Below are 18,408 nucleotides of genomic sequence, written 5' to 3'. Positions count from 1 at the left end.
GCCAGCCCCCTAAGGGCTGCCCAGGGCTCCCCCAAGTCTCCCCGCTGCTCCCTTCTCCACCTGAGTTCCCTTCTCTGCCAGGGCTTCCTTGCCGAGGATGGCAACCATTATGTTCTGTGCTCAGAAATCTTTAAAAGAAACAATTCCTTGACGAGAAATTAAAAATCCTTCATTGTCTGGCACCAACTCCCCTGACCCCGCCTCCTCCCCGCTTCATTTAAACAAAGCTGTGCTGTGACGAGCTTCCATTCTATCGACTTTCGTTTACCCCGATTGCTTTCAATCAAAGTTTTCATTCTTTAAATGTTTTTACTCATAATAGTCATAGTGAGACAAATAGTCCTTAAATAAGATTCTGTTGATTCTTTTTTATTTTTTTTTTTTAATTTTTGATTTAAAAAAAAGACACCTAACATAAATCAACCATAATTAAGTACACGGTTTAGTGGCATTAACTACACTCACACTGCTGTGCAGCCATCACCACCGTCGTCTCCAAAATGCTTTTCATCTTGCAAACTGGAGCTCTGCACCCGTTAAATACTAACTCCCCATGACTCCCTCCCCCTGGCCCCTGGCGACGACCATGCAATTTTGCTTTCTTTATTTTATTAATTTCCCCTTTTTCCCCACACCCCAGCCTCTGATAACCAACCACCTTTCTTCTACCCTCGTTACCATGAGCTTGGCTTTTTTTTTAATTCCACATATAAGAGAGATCATGCAATATTTGTCGTTCTGTGTTTGGCTTATTTCACCTAGCGTAATGTCCTCCAGGCTCACCCACACTGTCACAAATGGCAGGACTTCCTTCTTTCTCACGGCCGAATAATATTCTATTTTATATTCTAAATAGAATGTAAATTATGTATTTCATAAATTTTACATGTGTATATGATCTAGTCATCCATCCATCAACAGGCATGTAGGTTGCTTCCATAACTTGGCTACTGCGAATAATCCTTAACCAGATATTTTACATTCTTTTTTTTCATACTGCTTGCAGTCCGGTGTGTATTTTACACTTACAGCACATCTCGATGTAAATCCAACACGTCTCCAGTGTTCAAATTTCACATGTGACAACTGGTCAGTGTTGACAGTGCAATCGTGGCTCCATGTCTTTGGTTAAGTCACTTACTTACCATCTGAGCCCAGGACCCAGCACAATGCCTGAGATGGAGCACTCAGAAAAAAAGTCTGGAGAAGGAAGAGGAGGAGGAAGGGAGGAAAGGAAGAAATGCTCTGTTTTCTCATCTGCAATCTGCGTATGAGTTTACCAAACCCACAAAGTTGCAGCGAGCGTGAAATCATGCGTTTGGGAACCAAACCAGACTCAGCACCCCAGAACTGAGACATCCCAGGCAAGAAATTCAACCTCAATACTCCCCAGATTGATTATTCATCAGTAAAGCAGGGCAATAATGGTGGCCAAGGTACATCACATAAAATGTTTAACACACAGGGACCGTTCATTAAAAATAAAAAATAAAAACACAAAAAACAATAGTGACAATATAGTGAAATAAGAATATAACTGATATATGCAGATGATGCTATGGGAAATAAGAAAATCAGTCCTGCGGGGAAGGGCGGGGAGGGAGGGTGTCTCATGGAGACCTCCAAAGAGAAGGGATGTGCTGCTCAAGGTAGATCAAGAATTCACCACCCTCCCCCGCTCCAGAGGACAAAGGCCAAAGGAGGGAGAGACTGGTGGTCCCAGGAAAGCAGTTGAAACAATAGTTGTGTACTAACTGAGCACGGGAACCCTTATCAGCCCTCCCGTCTCCTGCCCCCAGGATGCTGGTGACCCTTTCACACAAGGTCCTCAATAAACATCTGCAGATGGCTTCTCTATGCCACTTGCACACAGGCCTCCTTCCTCTCCACTGAAATTACTCATTAACTACCAGGGCTAGCCCGGGTGCCAGTGTTCATCAGAAAGGGAAAACCAGGTCTTTTTCCCACTCTGCTCATTTATACTTGTACATTTATGGTGTCAGTCTGTATGAAAGCTGAATTCGTGACCCTGCAATGACACCATAAATCCTCCTGGCCTCCCTTCTGCTCGCTGGGAATACGGAATGCTCTGCCTCCACTGACAGCAGATAACGGCTCTCAGGAGGGGCAAGGAATTCACGAGCAGATAACAAGGGAACTCGGTGGGAGGGGTGCGCGTGTTTGCACGCTCGTGTGCACAAGGTGGGGGCTGCAACGGAGACTGCCTTGGTGAAACCATAACACCCAGCACTTGACACCTTTATCTTTTTTTTTTTTAATACAAATTGTTTTTCAATCATTTTAGTGAATCTCTGCCAATGTATGACTTTGCGAGGGCGGCCATAACAAAGTACCACAGGCTGCGTGGCTGCAACGACAGAAATTTATTTTCTTATAGTCCTGGAGGCTGCTAGGTGTCAACAGGGCTGGTTTCTTCTGACACCTCTCTCTTTGACTTGCAGATGGCCACCTTCTACCTGAGTGTCCCTGTGTCCTCACATGGTATTCCCTCTGTGCAGGTCTCTGTCCTAATTTCTTCTCCTTATAAGGACACCAGTCAGATTGGATCAGGACCCACCCTAGTGACCTTGTTTCAATTTAATTACCTGTTTAAAGACCCTGTCTCCAAATATAGTCACATTCTGAGCTACTGGGGGTTAGGACTTCAACACAGGAATTTGGGGAAAACATAACTCAGCCTATAACACCTAGTAAAACGTCTCACAAATTTTAGTAATAAGAAAACGAGGAATTTAAAGGAGACTTGCCAACACTCCCAAGTGTAAGCATTGTGACTTGAGTAACCTCAGCTCCAACAATCACAGTGCTTTGGGGTTTTTTTTTTTGCCTCTGTCACCTGTTTCCCTGTTTATAAATTTCAGTAGAAAGTTAATAATTTACCATATTAAGTTATAACTCACCATTTTAAGTTATTAACTTTGCTACAAATAAACATATCTTTTGCATCTTAATTTTGGACATCTACCTCCTGCTTATCTTTGAAAAAGGAGGCTGCCATCTTTTTTATTTGCATTTGTCACCTTGGGTTTCTTTTTCTAACCTGCTTTCAGCAATGCACAAAGTTTAGGAAACAGCATACAAAATATGCTTTCTACACTTTACCATTTGTTCCACCATTTGAAGTTTAGCAAAATGTAAACAGAGACAGGAAGGGGCCTCAAAAGCAGACCCAAAAAGATTTCTGAAGCACATCCATGTTGGGAATCTGCCAGAGTTTCAATATTTGAACTTAAAAAGCCAATAAATCCTTTGTGGTGAATAGTCATGATGTGAATACTGGACAGAAAGCTGTGACTAATTACTTAGCTTACAGGGAAAGGGTTCTAGGAAGAAACGGAACTGGTTTCTGACCCCCTCCTCCACAAAGAGGTCTTTAAAACTCTTGCAGTAACTTCAATTGTCAGGTGAAAAATTCACACCCTCCCCCAAAGAGGCAATTTTTTCCAATAACGTTGTTTCGTTTTCTTATATGGTATCATGACTTCAGAGTAACATTACCCAAATCATCTATGAAAAAAAAAGAAAAAGAAAAAGAAACCAACCATCCTTAACCAACACTCTTCATCCCATTAGATAATACCTGAGTGTGTTTGAGAAAGACTACCTTAAAACATTTCTCTTATTTTTCCCTAAAATCTTTCTCATCTTGCAAAAGCGCAATTTTCTTAGCAAAATCCCTTCGGAAATGTGACCCTTGAAGACAGGATTGTGCATTTCGTTTTGTTTTCATTAACAGGAGGAGGTAAATGGTAGTTAGTAGCAGTTTGGAGGACTTTCCCAGGGTCACGCAGACGGTGTGGCAATTCTCCGACTGGAACACAATTATTCCGATTCTATCCAGGACACCGATGTTCAGAATTCTCTTTAAATAGAGACTTCTTACTCAACGTTTAGTCAACTGCCTGCTGTAAAGGTAATTTTTTTTGGCAACAATGAGTTAACTTGTCTGGCCAAGAATTAAAGTTATTTCCAACCCAACACTATTTTCAATATCTAGCAAACAATTTTTTACTATCCCAATGACGAAAAAGTAATGACACAATATGAGTTATACATATACAGCAAGATGAATATTTATAGAATAAAGTCCAATAAAAGAATTATGTTTCCCACTTAAAAGAACATGATTACTAACTATAAAAATACATTTTAAATTCTGAGATATCTTTTTTTCATTTTTGGAGGAGGGGTACCTGTGATTACAGTCATTATTTTCAGTTTATTATTTCCTATCCTACTGGGTCTCATACTGCGAATTTGAGTTAAGCACTAGTTATCTATTTCTACTATCAAAATTAATGGAGCTTTGTTATGCCAAAATCAAGCTGGAGAGATTTTAAAAGTGTTTTTCGTAGGAGGCAAGACTAACTGGTTGTAAACCCCACCGCCTCTGTCTACAAAAAAAAAAAAAAAACAACTCCGATCATTATCATATTTTTAAGTGGATCAATGGTGATAATCTCATTATGTTGAACACATTTTTATCATTACATAAAGAAAAGATTAACTAATAGTATGAACTGTATTAAAAGTTCATGTTGTAATTAGGCATGAGTCTCCATGGTCTAGATAAATCAATCAATCAATGCAGGCAACTTAAGCTACGTAAATAATCAAACCAGCTGGGGATCCATTTAATGATCTAAATTATCTAGTTTAGTTGTCTATAAACATAAAATTAATGAGCTATTCGGACAATTGCCATCTCTTTGTCAACTGTATAGTGTGAACACAAATAAAAAGACACATGGAGGCCATAGTCACCAAACCATATAAATCTCAAATGGAACCAGCCCCACGTATTAAGTACTTAACAAGCAAGACGTTTTATGTGCGTTGTCTCATGTAACTCCCACGACTCGAAAAAGATCCTATTACTCTCCCTTTTTACAAGCAAGGAAACTTGGTTTACACAGATTGAGAAACATACTCACAAGTGGCCCAGGTGAGGCATGGTGCAGGCTGGATTTGACTCTCAACCCACAGCTAAGCTGCTTCTTGTCATGGCTGCCCAAGTGGGTTATTTGATTATTATAAACAGCTAAAGCAGGTAATTAATTCAATGTAACCAAGAAAAACAAAAACAAAACAGATTATCTTACTTTCCACATTGATCGTGTTAAAAGCATAGTTTCCAAATCTCTACATCCCTCCACTGCCTAACGAGACGTCCTGTGCCGTCTGTCCCAGCACAGAGGAAGTAGTTCCATGACACCGCTTACCCCAGGATTTGGTTAACAGAGGAAGACACAGCACGGGTGGGGCGGTGTAAACAGAAACGGGTGAGTTACAAGTTTAAACATTAGCTAAACAGAGACGTGACCGATGCTAGGTGCCTAACGCCAAGATCTCAAAAGCCCCCTCTGAGAGGGCCAACCGATCCCCGCTGACCAGGATCCCCGCTGACCAGACAGGCAGGTCTGACCACTGCCTGCATCCCCAGGCCAGACTCGTCACTCCTGCCACCAGCCTCAGGCCTTGACAGCCAAGAACTGTTGGCAAGGTATCAACGGCCAGGTATACAGACCTCGAATTGTTTTTCCAGAAACTAGAGGGGAACAGTGTGAATGGAGATGGCCACCCCCTCCTCCTCAACTCCTTCGCCTCTGAAGGTACGCCCAGCAGCATATCCCAGGCTCTCTGGGAGAGCTAGAGCTTACTATTTGTTCCAGGTTCAATTGTGCTTCCCCCAAAAATTCATGTTGAAGTTCTGAGCCCAGTGCCTCAGAATGTGACCTTTGGAAACTGGCCACATTACAGATGAAATTAATTAGTTAAGATAAAGTCACTAGGGTGGGCCCTCATCCAATATGACCGTCAGCCTTACGAAAGGGGAAATTTGGACACAGATGCACACGAAGCCAAGGAACTCCCAGAACTCAGTAGAGAGGCCTAGAATAGACCCTCGTCTAGAGCCTTCAGACATCTGGCCTCCAGGACTGTGAGACAACAGATTTCTGGTGCTCCAAGCCACCCAGATTGTGGTCCTTTGTTATGGCAGCCTCAGGAAACTAAACCCAGGCGCTACCAGCATCTGGCCCGCCCTGAGGCTGTGGGAAAATTCTTTCCCACCGCTCCCCATCCAGCCCATCAGGAAGTTAAAAATAAACCTCAAGAACCTGTGGCTGAGTTTGGATGAAGTACTGATTAACCCGAGTATCTATCACACAGGACTCTGCAGAGCAAGGTTGTCAAGAGAGTCAGACTCAAGGAGGAAGCCTTTGGACTGTGACAAAGTGCAGCCAGAGCTTCCGCAGGAAGACATTCGTGCTACCGAGCTGTCCGAGCCCCACCATTTGTGACACCTCAGGATAGGCACCGATGCGTATCTTTTTAAAATGGCTAAAACTTAGTTCTACCCTAGATGATCCCACAAATTGACGAGGAAGCTAACATACTCTCATAATGCCTAAGATGTCGCATGAAGTGTGAGAGGTGGCACGGAGGAGACGGGACAAATAACGTCAAGCTGGGCGGATCAGGGCAGGCTTCCTGGCAGAATGAGGCATTTCAGCAGGGCTAGAAAGGCGAGCCTGCAGGAGGCGCCAGCAGGGAGCAGAGGCACACCAGCAGGCCCCCACAAAGGACACTCACAGGACAGAGAACCCATGGACCCGGGGCCGACGCAAATGGTGGTGGGAGAGAAAGCAGAACATACCCTGGGGAGCGATCACAGACAGCCCTGAATACAGGGGATGGAATTTGGAATTTTCTCCGTAGGTACTAAGGGAACCGACCAATCAGGGGTCTTTTTCAGCTGGGCTGCAGCATGATTAGAATGCGTTTCTAGAAGGTTAGGAGAATGACGGCCGTGAGAAATTGGGAATGAGGGAAATTAATGAGAACGAAAGCAAAACGTGGCAAAGGGACTGCTCGGCAGGAGATAAAAATCAAAAAGCAACTCAGAGGTGGAAGTCCCAGGGGCTGCAGAAAAACCCCACGGGAGCTGAGGAAATGAGATGACATCGAGCAGGAACAGTCGGGAAGGACAAAGAGGGGAACTGGGCGACATAGTGGGTGGTGGCGGGGGGCAGTGAATGAGGCATGCAATGTGTTAGGGGTCGAGCTGTGCCCTCTCAAAAAGGTATGCTGAAGTCCTAACCCTCAGGACCTCAGAATGGGTCCTAATCTGGAAATAGGGTCAGGGCAGACGTCATTAGTTCCGGCGAGATGAGGTCATCCAGGAGGTAGGAAGGGTCCCTAATCTGATAGGGCTGGTGTCCTTACAAGAAGAGGAGAAGACACACAGGGAGAAGGCCTATGAAAGAGGCAGAGAGCGGAGTGATGTAGCTTCAAGCCAAGAAACATCCAAGACTGCTCGCTGGCAACCCACCCGAGGCCAGAGAGAGGCAAGGGAGGGTCCCACGGCAGCTTTCGCAGGGAGCTCGGCCCTGCCGACACCTTGATTTCAGACTTCCAGTGAGACAACGAGTTTCTGTTGTTTTTTAACCCACCTCGTTGTGGCACTTTGATAGGGCAGGCCCAGGAAACGAATACAGAATATGAAAACAGAAGACCTGGGTTAGGCTGGTTCAGGGGGAAATCCACACCGGCTTTAAAATCACCTTCTCCATCGCAGCAAGTGCCGAGCGGGCTCTTCCCCATTATTGTCATGTATCTCCAGACAGTGGAGAAGTGATAACTTCAGAACAACTTCTATCACTGAAACCGTTTCCATGCTAACATACATTCTAAACATCTGGAACCTGAAACCGTAAAGGAGACTAACTTCCCAAATGGTCTTCCTCAGAAGGCCCCTAACAGCTTTTTAGGCATACCGATTGGACGCTTTGTGGATATGAAAGGCTTCACTTTCACATCACTCTCTTTTAGTATGGGCAGAAACTGTCCTTTCTCTCAAACTTCTGGAACTTGTTGCTTCACACAGGGGTAGTGGGACATTTATCAGCCTCTCTTCACACTTCCGTTAGCCTCTACCCCCACCCCCACGCTCACCCCTGGGCCCACCCCTCCTCACGGCAAAGTTCAACACTGGGCCTCTTCACAGGGCTGACAAAGAGACAGAGGACAGGCCCCCAGAGTCCAGAAGAAAAGAGAGCTCGCAAAACGCATGTTCGATACACTTCCTTTTGCCCTAATTAAACCACATAATAACATAAACCTTGTCCTGATGATAACCATGAAAAACAAAATGGTTTTGCCAGGTGGGGATTCACTCGGGGGGCATGCGGGTGAACAATAAAGCTGAGAAATTCTGCCCTGTGTTGCTCACCTCTTTGCCTTCCCACAGAAGCCAGCCCACCTCGGGGGGCTCAAAGCTCAGATCTGTGACCAGGGTCTCGTGCCTTCTCTGGAACAACCACCTGCGTTTCCACAACATGTCCCCCTTGTTTCTCTCCCCAAATTAACTGTCACTCCACTATGAGCCCTAAGCTAACAGTGACCAGCATCCTGGGGGCGGGGCAGAGGGAGGGTGGGAGCAGGCTGAGTACCTCAGATAGCTAGACCATGGGGAACAGGGAGGACAAAGCTCCACAAAGGTCCAGGCAGCACCGTCTACCTAAAGCCCACGGGATATCAATGCCCAGGTCCCAGCTCTCCCTCTGCTTCTCTGTCCCCTGACCCTGCCTATCTCTTACTCTCTGCTTTGAGGGTCCAAAGGCCTTTTCAGGGCTAGTGAGCGAGACAAGATAAGGAGGAGAAAAGTTCTCACATGATGTCGTGGGTCAAACTGTGTCCCCAAAAAAGATGCTCAAGTCCTGACTCCTAGTACCCATGAATGTGACCTTATTTGAAAACGGAGTCTTTGCAGATAAGTTGAGATAAAGTCATTAGAGTGAGTTGGCTGTGTCCTTATTAGGAGAAATTTGGACAGAGACAAACACACATAGAGGGAAGACAATGCAAAGATGGAGGGAAGACCATGCGAAGACGCAGGCAGACGCCATCTATAAGCCGAGGAACGCCTGAGGCCGCCAGAAGCTGGGAGAGGGGCCCGGACTGGATCGTTTCCTCGCAGCTGCAGAGGGAATCAACCCCGCCGACACCTTGATTTAGACTTCCAGCTTCCGAAACTGTGAAACAGTAAATTTCTATTGTTTAAAGCCACCGGATTCTATGGTTCTGTTATAGCAGACCTGGCAAATGAAGACACGTGACAAAATGCTCTTGGCATTGTAAGAGGTACAGAGAATAGCCATTTGGGTTCACACGAATCATATGCAAATTATGCATAAGCCCCAGAGCAGTATCCTTCAAACAAACAAAATATAAGTACCTTTGTAGAAACCATTTATAATTTCATATACCTGAATTTGTCCCTTAGGAACTTCTAGTAGAAATTGAAAACACCTTATTCTCCCTGAAGGCTGTAGAAATAAATATACAAGAAAAATATAAATCACTGCCGGAACTAAAGAGGGGCTTTTAAATGTGATTGATTGATCGATCGATTGATTGACTGATTCTGTTATTCCCACACGGAATCAAACAGCCTGTAACGAAAACAAATCAGGAGCTCGATGGGCGAAGACAGCAATCTCCAGCAATCTCCTTGCGGAGGGAGGGGGCTCTTTCCCAGCTCTGGCAGTGTCTGCACAGGTGATTCGCTACAGAACGAAAGTCGGAGAAGCAAAGTGTGTTGAGAGAGAAAAAAGTTAGCCGAAGCCAGAGGGTTCCTGCAGAAAGTCGTCTCAATAACCTACCGCCGTCTCCCGGCATGACGCCTGAGGCTGGCCCTCCCCTCCCAGAGGCGGCCCATTCAGATACATAAACGCTATATTCTTTTGCTAGGGCAGCCATAAGAAGATACCATAGACTTAAACAACAAAATTTATTCTCTCACAGCTCTAGAGGCTGGAAGTTCAAGATTAAGGTGTCAGTGGCTTTGGTTTCCCCTGAGGCCGCTCTCTTTGGCTTATAGTCTTCTCACTGGGTGCTCACTGGTCTCCCTTAGTGCATTGTGTCCTAATCTCTTCTTATAAAGACACAGTCAGATTGGATTAGGGCCCACCCTAATAACCTCATTTTACCATAATTACCTCTTTAATGGCCCCATCTCCACATACAGTCACCCTGAGTACTGGGGGTTAAGACACTGACATAGGAATTGGAGGGGGGAGAGGATATACCTAATACACTTTCAAACCACTAAAAAACACCCTAAATGATGCTCAGGACGCCAGCGGCTCAACAACCACACAAAACACCAATCACAGTTTATAAACCGTTTCAGAGGCAGAGCTGTTCCGAGCAGCTCTATCTAAAAGGTTGCTTCTGCTGGGCACCAGTGAGGCACGGCCCACCCAGCTGTTTGTGATCAATCAGAAGTTACTTTCCTAATGCTGAAATTTTCCTCTGTCACACCGAGATGGATGAGCCTCTCAACTTACACACAGAGAAACCCAAAACCATCAGGTCCCTTTGGGTGGCGGGGAGGGGGCTCGGTTCAAAGGTTCTTGCTTTTCATTCTCTCTACTTGCATGTAATTGTCACCAGCCCCTTATTAAGCTGTCACGCTCTTTACCCAGGCAAGGAAGAAAATGCGCAGAGGGGGCTGACGAGCAATCAGCACTTCGGGAGGGTTTCGCTCTTCGAACTTGTAGAGTGTGGTCAGTGGGACCCTGATTGAACCATTGCTGAGGCTTTTAACACACAGGAAGTCTGAGCCCTGGGCCCCTCCATCAGGATGAATGATGACTCAGGAGACAGGAGGCTCACAGGAGGCTCCAGTGAAGGGCGTTTCCCCCAAACCCTAGTCGTGACATATGCTAGCTGTCTTGTGTCTCCTGGGCAGTGAGTGACACAAACAACTGAATTTCTCTCTCACCCACATTCTTCATCTTGTCGTCTTTCTCTTACAGAGCAGAGCAAAGAAATGGACTTTCCCAGAGGGGAACCAGGCCCAATTCTGCAGTTTTTCTTAAGATCCCTTAAAGCCCTAGGACATGTAATCTGTCACTCTTTTAGGAAACAGTTTTGCCATAATGCCATGAATTCTGTGTTTGTGGCTCAGTTCTGACTCTAAGACCCAGGTTTCTTTGAGGGCAGATCTGATTCTGGTCCCTATTCGCAGTGCATTTGGTACTTCACACAAAAATATCAGCCAGAGGGGGCCGTTTGGGACAGAAACCCAGATCCACGTGGCTTGCCGACCTGTGCACCCTGGAGCAAAGGGAAGACATCCCTCCTGAAATGCCGTCTGCTTGCCAAACCATGCACCACGGAGCTGCCACCACTCACAAGGGGCACAGTTTTCCAACTGGTCTACTCAAAGGAAATGGCTTTTTCTAATTTGTACAGAATTTCTAGGTGCCTCTTTCTAATTTGTACAGAAGCCCCTACCAGCAGCTCTGCATTAAGAAGACAATCAAACGTTTGAAGGAAGAAACACATGATCATCTCCAATGGCCAAGTAAAGGTAATGCTTTTATTTTTTTAAACTGGTTACAACTGGGAAATTTCTCCAGCAGTGAGCATTCTGACCTCACAGTACAGCTAGCAAATGGCTTTAGATTAAGAAATAAATTTTTTAAAAGGGATGTTAGAAAAATGAGTTTTCCATCAGTGTAGAGGGAATAATTTGGAAGGGGGAGAAGGCATCAGCTACTTTCTTTATTCCCCTTCCCTATCCCTGGGCCTCAGATGACCTTCTCGTCTGTACAAAGAGATCTTAGACATGCTGTCTTCAAAATTTGACATTTAATACTTTGAACTCCAAAATTAGCTCTAATTCAAGAAGCAGCCCTGTCCCAAAGGCAACAGGAAACAATCAATATTCTATTCTCACATCATAGGATGCCTGGCAGCCAAATGTAGCTGAGAAGGTATAAGAATAAAGGAGCCTTTGGGAAGACGGGAGGGGCACTATGACAAGTGGAAACACAGAACTTTGGCCAGTACAAAATTCTCAACCCAATCCTAGAATCTAAAGAGATCTTAGATCACTTCGAAAATAATGGGACTTCTAGCAAAGGGCCAGTTAACAAATGCATAAGGAATCATAACCCCTAAGGAAAGAAAAATGTTTTGTTGCGTGTTGAGAAAAGTGTTGGCTATCAACCCAAAATATAGGGAATTAAGTTGTCCAATATACTTTTCCCCACCATACCAGTCTGGTAACTAGTGGGGAATCATCTATTGATTTACTTACTCTTTCTTCCACTGTTAAAATAATTTTCTACTGTTAAAGGATGCTCAGTGCCAAGATGATGACAAGAAGATGAAGCCAATAAGGATTCGATGATACCTTCCTAGCACTATGTCAACAATCCAAGAAATGGAAGGGAACCCAGTAATATCTAGAGAAAGCAGAAAGTAAATACCAGGAGGCAGAGAAGCCAGCAATAGTGAGAAGCCCTGGACAGAGGAACAGTCTCTAGGAGCCACAGAAGCTGCTGGAAGCTGCTGGCAGAGGCAGAGAGGAGGGAAATGGAATTTGAAGAACGCAGACATCTAGACCCCCTGGGGTGTCCTGAGTGGCCTTCCAGCCCTTAGGGGATGTTGACTACACAAGTCAGAAGTACAACCATAAGCGTCTTCCTCACCTCCCCTTTATCCTTAAAATAAAACTCCACCATCCATGATAAACTGAGTGGCTATCTGTTTCTTGCTATCTGGAAGAGCCTAATTAACATACTTTTAAGGGTTAAATATATATACAAGAGCCGAATAAAAGAATTAATTACCAAGTGCTATTTGTTCACTAACATAATATTAAATATATTTTCAGGCTATGTGCTTTATACATATATACACAAACATGTATGAATATATGTATATTTATATTATATATTTTTAATACACGCATATATGTTTAATCAAATTCCCATTGAATTCCCATAAGGTATTATTATCATCATTTCACAGATACAGAAACTGAAGTTTAAAGCATCTGAATACCCTGCAGATGATCACACAGCTGCTAAGTGGCAGAAAGGAGATAGGAACCCAAGCCTGTGCTTTAAGTACATGACACCATTAGGTTAAATCATTATGTAACAAGTTAGAAAATGCAGTCGAAAATCCTTACCAAACACAAAGATATTCCTGCAGACAACAATGAAATGTTGTCAAGACTCACTGATAATTATAACACAAAATCAAAAACAAGCTCTATAGTTTACTTAAGTCTAAAAAATAAAACCAAAGAAAAAAAGACTAATTGGTTTGACTAGACAAAATATAAGACTTCTATGTGCCCCTCCAAAAAAAAAAAAAAAAAAAAGAGAGAGAGAGACAGAAAAATGAATCAAAAGACAAATGACCAACTGGGAGAAAATATTTGCAACATCACAAAGATAAAAGGCTAATAGTCTCAACAGGTGAAGAGTTTATATAAATCAATAAAACACAAAGGAGAATAATGGAGGAAAATCACTAGTAATAGTCAAAAGAAAAGATATTTGCACACTGAGCAGCATTATTCACAGTAGCCAGGACATGGAAGCAACTGAAGTGTCCTACGATAGATGATTGGCTAAAGAAGCTGTGGTACATAAAGACAACGGAATATTACTCAGCCATAAGAAGAGATGAAATACTGCCATTTGCGACATGGGTGGACCTTGAGATAATCATACTAAGCGAAATAAGCCGGACAGAAAAAGTTGAAAACCACATGATATCACTTATATGTGGGATATAAACCTAAAAGCAACAAAAGAAGAAACAAATTTTCAATCAAGTACATATATTATGATTAACCCTACCAATTATAAAATTGCACTTTTAAAAAGTTACTTCTATACACTATTATGTCATTTGATATCTTTCTGAAGTGCAACTTAAAAAGAAAAAGAGGAAAAAATCAACTATAGTTACACACTGCTTAACAATGAAGACACGTTCTCAGCAATGTGTCATTGTGCAAACATCATAGAGCACACAGAAACCTTAGATGACACGGCCTACTACACACCTAGTCTCCATGCTATAGCCAATAGCTCCTGGGCTACAAATCTATACAGCATATTACTACACAAAATAACATGAGATTAGATCAAACACAAGAGAAAATGATGCACTCAAGAGACATGGTAAACACAAGATGTCTGAGGCTGCTGCTGGTCTAACTTGACATACTGTTTTACAGCAAACTTCATTTTTCATAAGTAGAAAGAGTACGATAAATAGTATATAATAAATACGTAAACCAGTAACATAGTCACTTATTATTATTATTATCCAGTATGACGTGCGGTACATATCTGTGCTATACTTTTATATGACTGGCAGAGCAATTGGTTTCATTACACCATCATCGCCATGAACTTGAGTAATGCATTGAGCTATGATGTTAGGACAGCTTCAAGTCACCAGGCAATAGGAAACTTTCAGCTTCATTATAAATTTACAGGACCACTGCGGAATACGTATATGCACATCTGCATCAAATGTTCCAAATGCCTAAATGCTCAGTGATCATTGCTGCTTTGTGTGATAGCAGTGTTAATTTTTATTTTCTTCTTCGTGTTTCTATTTATTTGCCACAAGAAACCAAGGTTTAAAAAAATTATGTTTAATTAATCAGAGGAAAAAGGGTAATTTTTTTAAGGTATCTAAAACAGAAGGGGAGGAGATAACGAAATGTGATTAGTGGCAGAGTTAATAATGAAAAGTATACATGTAAGTAGCTATGTAAGAAAAAATACATGGCAATTAACAAATATCAGCCCAGAATTTATTTTAATGGATTGACAACTTTAAATATTCTAGAATATACCTGTGACTGAAGTGGTTTAAAGAATTTTGAAACACTAAATACTTGGTTCAAAATTACTTAAATTTTTTTTTCAGTATTTATACTTTATACTTCAAAATAAATAATTTAAATAAATAAAATATTTATACTTTAAAATTTTATTTTAAAAATATTTATAGTTGACCCTAAGAAAAATACTTATATGAGATGACGTGTATCTATTTTTAAGTAACTACGACCCTTTGGAACCTAGAAGGCATTATTCTAAGTCTTATCATTGAAAAGGAGCTATTTGTTACTCTACACACTCTCCGGTGCTTTAATTTAATGGCTCTCTATGATCAAAAGCTCTTCTTGGTCCAGGAAAAAGCATCTCAGAGTAATGAATTAAGTGGAAGTACAATAGCCATATAGCACATTCCCTCCAGAGGGAAATTCAAGTTTCATTACGTCAAATTGGCCTTGAAATTGCAACTACTCCTCACAAATGTTAGTTTTTAATAGAATAAAATGTCATCCTGTGGGAATGGCACTTTACAAACCTGGAGATGTGTTTTCAAAACAAGTTTTTTTATTCATATTACTAAATGTAAATGCTCAGCTGAGAACTGAGTCATCGTTTCTCTAATTAAATTTTTAACCTGAAATACAGAATGCGCTGAGAAAGCCCGACTTCTCCATCAGAGCGGCAGTAATTCCAACTAAAAACCAGATTACATAAGTGATAACACTTATCTTTATCCATTTGGTTCCACTAAGACAGAGCTCCGATAAAATGCTAGAATATTCGGATCCATGACTCCATGGCCAACTTTCCCTAAGATTCCTTTTCACCTGAGCACTTCCTCATTCCATTTGCCTCTGATGATGCCCCTTCTCAGCCCAAAGAGAGCTTGGAAAAGCTGGTCTAGCTCCAGATAGTGTGCATTATAAACATGGCAAAGGCATGGGTGCTTCGTTTTGTTTGTCATAAGTAACCTGTGTTCATTCTTGCAGGAGGGTGGTTTGAAGAGGAGACTCTAGGGGACCGTTGGTTGTGCTACATGAGACATGCACTTGCGGTGTCACCATATGATTCAAAATGCTCTCCCCTCCTAGAGATTTTTCTCTCTCCAGTGCAAAAGAAAGGTACTGAAATTAAGACTGAGTGCTGACCAGAACTACTCAAAATAGCTGCCAGTCACGTCCCTGCTGCTCCCTTCGCTAAGAAAATCTGCTACCAAAAGTTATTTGTTTATATTTATATTTAGTATAATATCATGATTTACATGTAATAGTATAGATATCCACACACACATACATTTGTGTATATACATACAGTTAACCCTTCAACAACACGGGCTGGAACTACATGGGTATACTTGTACACAGATTTTTTACAATAAATACGGTAACTGTATTTTCTCTTATGATTTCCTTAATAACATTTTCTTCTCTGTAGCTAACTTTGTTGCAAGGATACAGTATATGACACATGTAACGTACAAACTATGTGTTAATTGAATATTTATGCTATCGGTAAGGCTTCCGGTCAACAGTGGGCTGTTAGCACAATCAGCCTTCTGCATCTTCAAATTCCCAACCACAGACCAAAATCCCTCTTCTGGATCAGCAGTTGGTTGAATCTGTGGCTGTGAAACCTGCAGATATGAAGAGCCAACGGTAGTTAAGTTTTGGGTAGAATCAAAAATTATACGTGGATTTTCAACTGTACGGAGTCAGTGCCCATAATCCTTGAGTTAAGGGGCCAGTCAAGGGTCAAGTGCAAATACATATATACAGTTATGTGTGGATGGTACAGACACAGACACCTGAACCTGAACAGACAACAGACAGACACACACACCACACACACACACACACACACACACACACACACACGGTTCACACTCCTCAGTTCATAGCGAACTTGTAAAAGCTGGCCGAGCAATACCGCTGACCACACTTAGAGACTGTGAGTGCCCTGCGAACCTAGCATGGTGGAGCAAAGCGGTGGGAGACACACCGGTCACTGCCCGAGACCACATGTGGAGAGTTATCGGCCACAAGCACCCCGCTTATGCCTGAGGCTTTGGACTGTGGTTTGTTCCTTGCTGATTCATGGCCTAACTAGCTGCTCATTCATACCTTTATTGGAAAACCCTCAGTGAAATTCCAAACACTCTGATGAAATGTTTTCTTGGGCCAATCTGGTTTTACCATTATCTGAGAAGTTTCCCCAAATGGAGGACTTTCCGTGCTAAACTTGAGAGAGTCCTGGATACACCAGGACAGCTGGTCCCCCTAATCTGCAAAATGGGAACAACGGTACCCACCACAAAAGGCCACTGTAAGGAATAAATTATATTATGCAGCAAAGCATCTAGGACAGAGCCAAGCAGATAGTAAGAGAGCTATCAATGTTAATTATCATTATCAGTATTACATCCTCGTGGGCAAAGCAAAGAGCGGCATTCAGTTCTTTCCCATAGGTATTTGAGATTTGGAGGTCGTGAAATCCCTCTTCTGCTCCAGGTAGACAGAGGAATTGCTAGGCGTCTGAGCTTCAGCCCAGCATCTCTACACAGCGATTGTAAGACTTCTCAAGCGCAGCTGCTACATCTTCCCCTTCCTTAGACCCTCAGACCACACTCGGTGCTCAGCGGGCAGCCAGCACTGCTGGCCACTCTGCCGTGTGCTATCACAGAGCTCCAACAAAGAACAGGTAGTGACCAAGAGAGGAGCTTCATGGAACAAGAGTGTCTGAGCAGAGGCAGAAAAACAACCAGACGCCTTACCCAAAGCCAAGGGGTGGGATGGGATGTAAGACAAGAATTCAATAGGGGATAAAAAAATGGCAGAAGTAACGCAGGGTGGGAGATGAGAATGAGTCAAATGGCTCAGAGAATGGGCAAAAGAAGCAAGCAGGATTATAAAATGTTTTGGCAGCAATTTGGCTTCTGAGACTGACAAATTTATAAAAAAAAAAAAATTATAGTCAAAGAGACAGATCCAAACCTCCATATATCTCCATGGGAAACATCCCAAAAATGTATGTTTGCAAATAATAGCATCGCCCATCTGTTGCACTGTTGGTACTTTTTTTTTTTTTTTTTTTCAGGAAAGAGCTGAGGGTCCATTAAAAGTCCCATGACATGGCAAAATATTTTTCTGCTTCTGGCTGGTCACCTGTCACCCTGATACCTAGGTGCCTTCCTTAACAAGTCCCTGCAGAAGGCACAGCTGTTCTGGGGCTGGATTTTTCCCAGAGAGCGCCCGAGGGACCACCTGTTCAGTCTCATCGCCTGCACAGGTGCACCCAAGAGCTGCAAGGGGTGAGAGAGACAGCGCTTCCAGAACCGTTCCCTGCCAACTCGGACGCCGTCATCCAGAATCTGTCGTCATGGCCAGAGAAGATCAAAGCATCCTATGATCCATTGAAAAGGTGTTTACTGAACATCATCTCTGTTTCAGGTCCTATTCCAGGCACCCGGGAGAGAACAGTGATCCCCTCCTCACACGGCTTACAGTCCAGTGGGGACTGTAAGCCGTGTGAGGAGGGGATCACGAACAATAAACACATCAACACGTAAATATAGACCATGGGGTCAGGTGGTATTATGAGCTGAATTGTGTCCCCCCACCTACCCAATTCATATGTTTAAGTCTTGCCTTAGACCATTTAGGCTGCTATAACAAAATAGCATAGACTAGGTGGCTTATAAACAACAGAGATTTATTTCTCA

The 18,408-nt window shown here is 42.9% G+C and overlaps 1 protein-coding gene and 1 long non-coding RNA gene across 3 annotated transcripts in view; one reads left to right on the top strand and one right to left on the bottom strand.

Moving 5' to 3' along the window:
* HUNK (hormonally up-regulated Neu-associated kinase) overlaps positions 1 to 18,408 on the bottom strand; it is a 98,385-nt gene that overhangs the window by 70,828 nt on the left and 9,149 nt on the right. Inside the window, exon 1 of one of the 2 annotated variants that reach the window (XM_039857322.1) lies at positions 4,956 to 5,097. The exons of the other annotated variant lie outside the window; for it this stretch is intronic. The gene's annotated coding sequence lies outside the window, so the exon portion shown is untranslated. Of the gene's footprint in view, positions 1 to 4,955; positions 5,098 to 18,408 lie in introns of those variants that run through there. 2 annotated transcript variants of the gene reach the window in all.
* On the top strand, positions 10,730 to 12,566 carry LOC120598510 (uncharacterized). Its single transcript, XR_005651600.1, has 2 exons — positions 10,730 to 11,401; positions 12,173 to 12,566. It is a non-coding gene; the product is annotated as an uncharacterized LOC120598510 (long non-coding RNA).

Source organism: Pteropus medius, unplaced genomic scaffold (assembly GCF_902729225.1).
Source record: "Pteropus medius unplaced genomic scaffold, Ma_sr-lr_union100, whole genome shotgun sequence".
NCBI lineage: Eukaryota > Metazoa > Chordata > Mammalia > Chiroptera > Pteropodidae > Pteropus > Pteropus medius.
The sequence above is the reverse complement of the archived record's forward strand: the minus strand, read 5'-3'. Positions and strand labels throughout refer to the sequence as shown.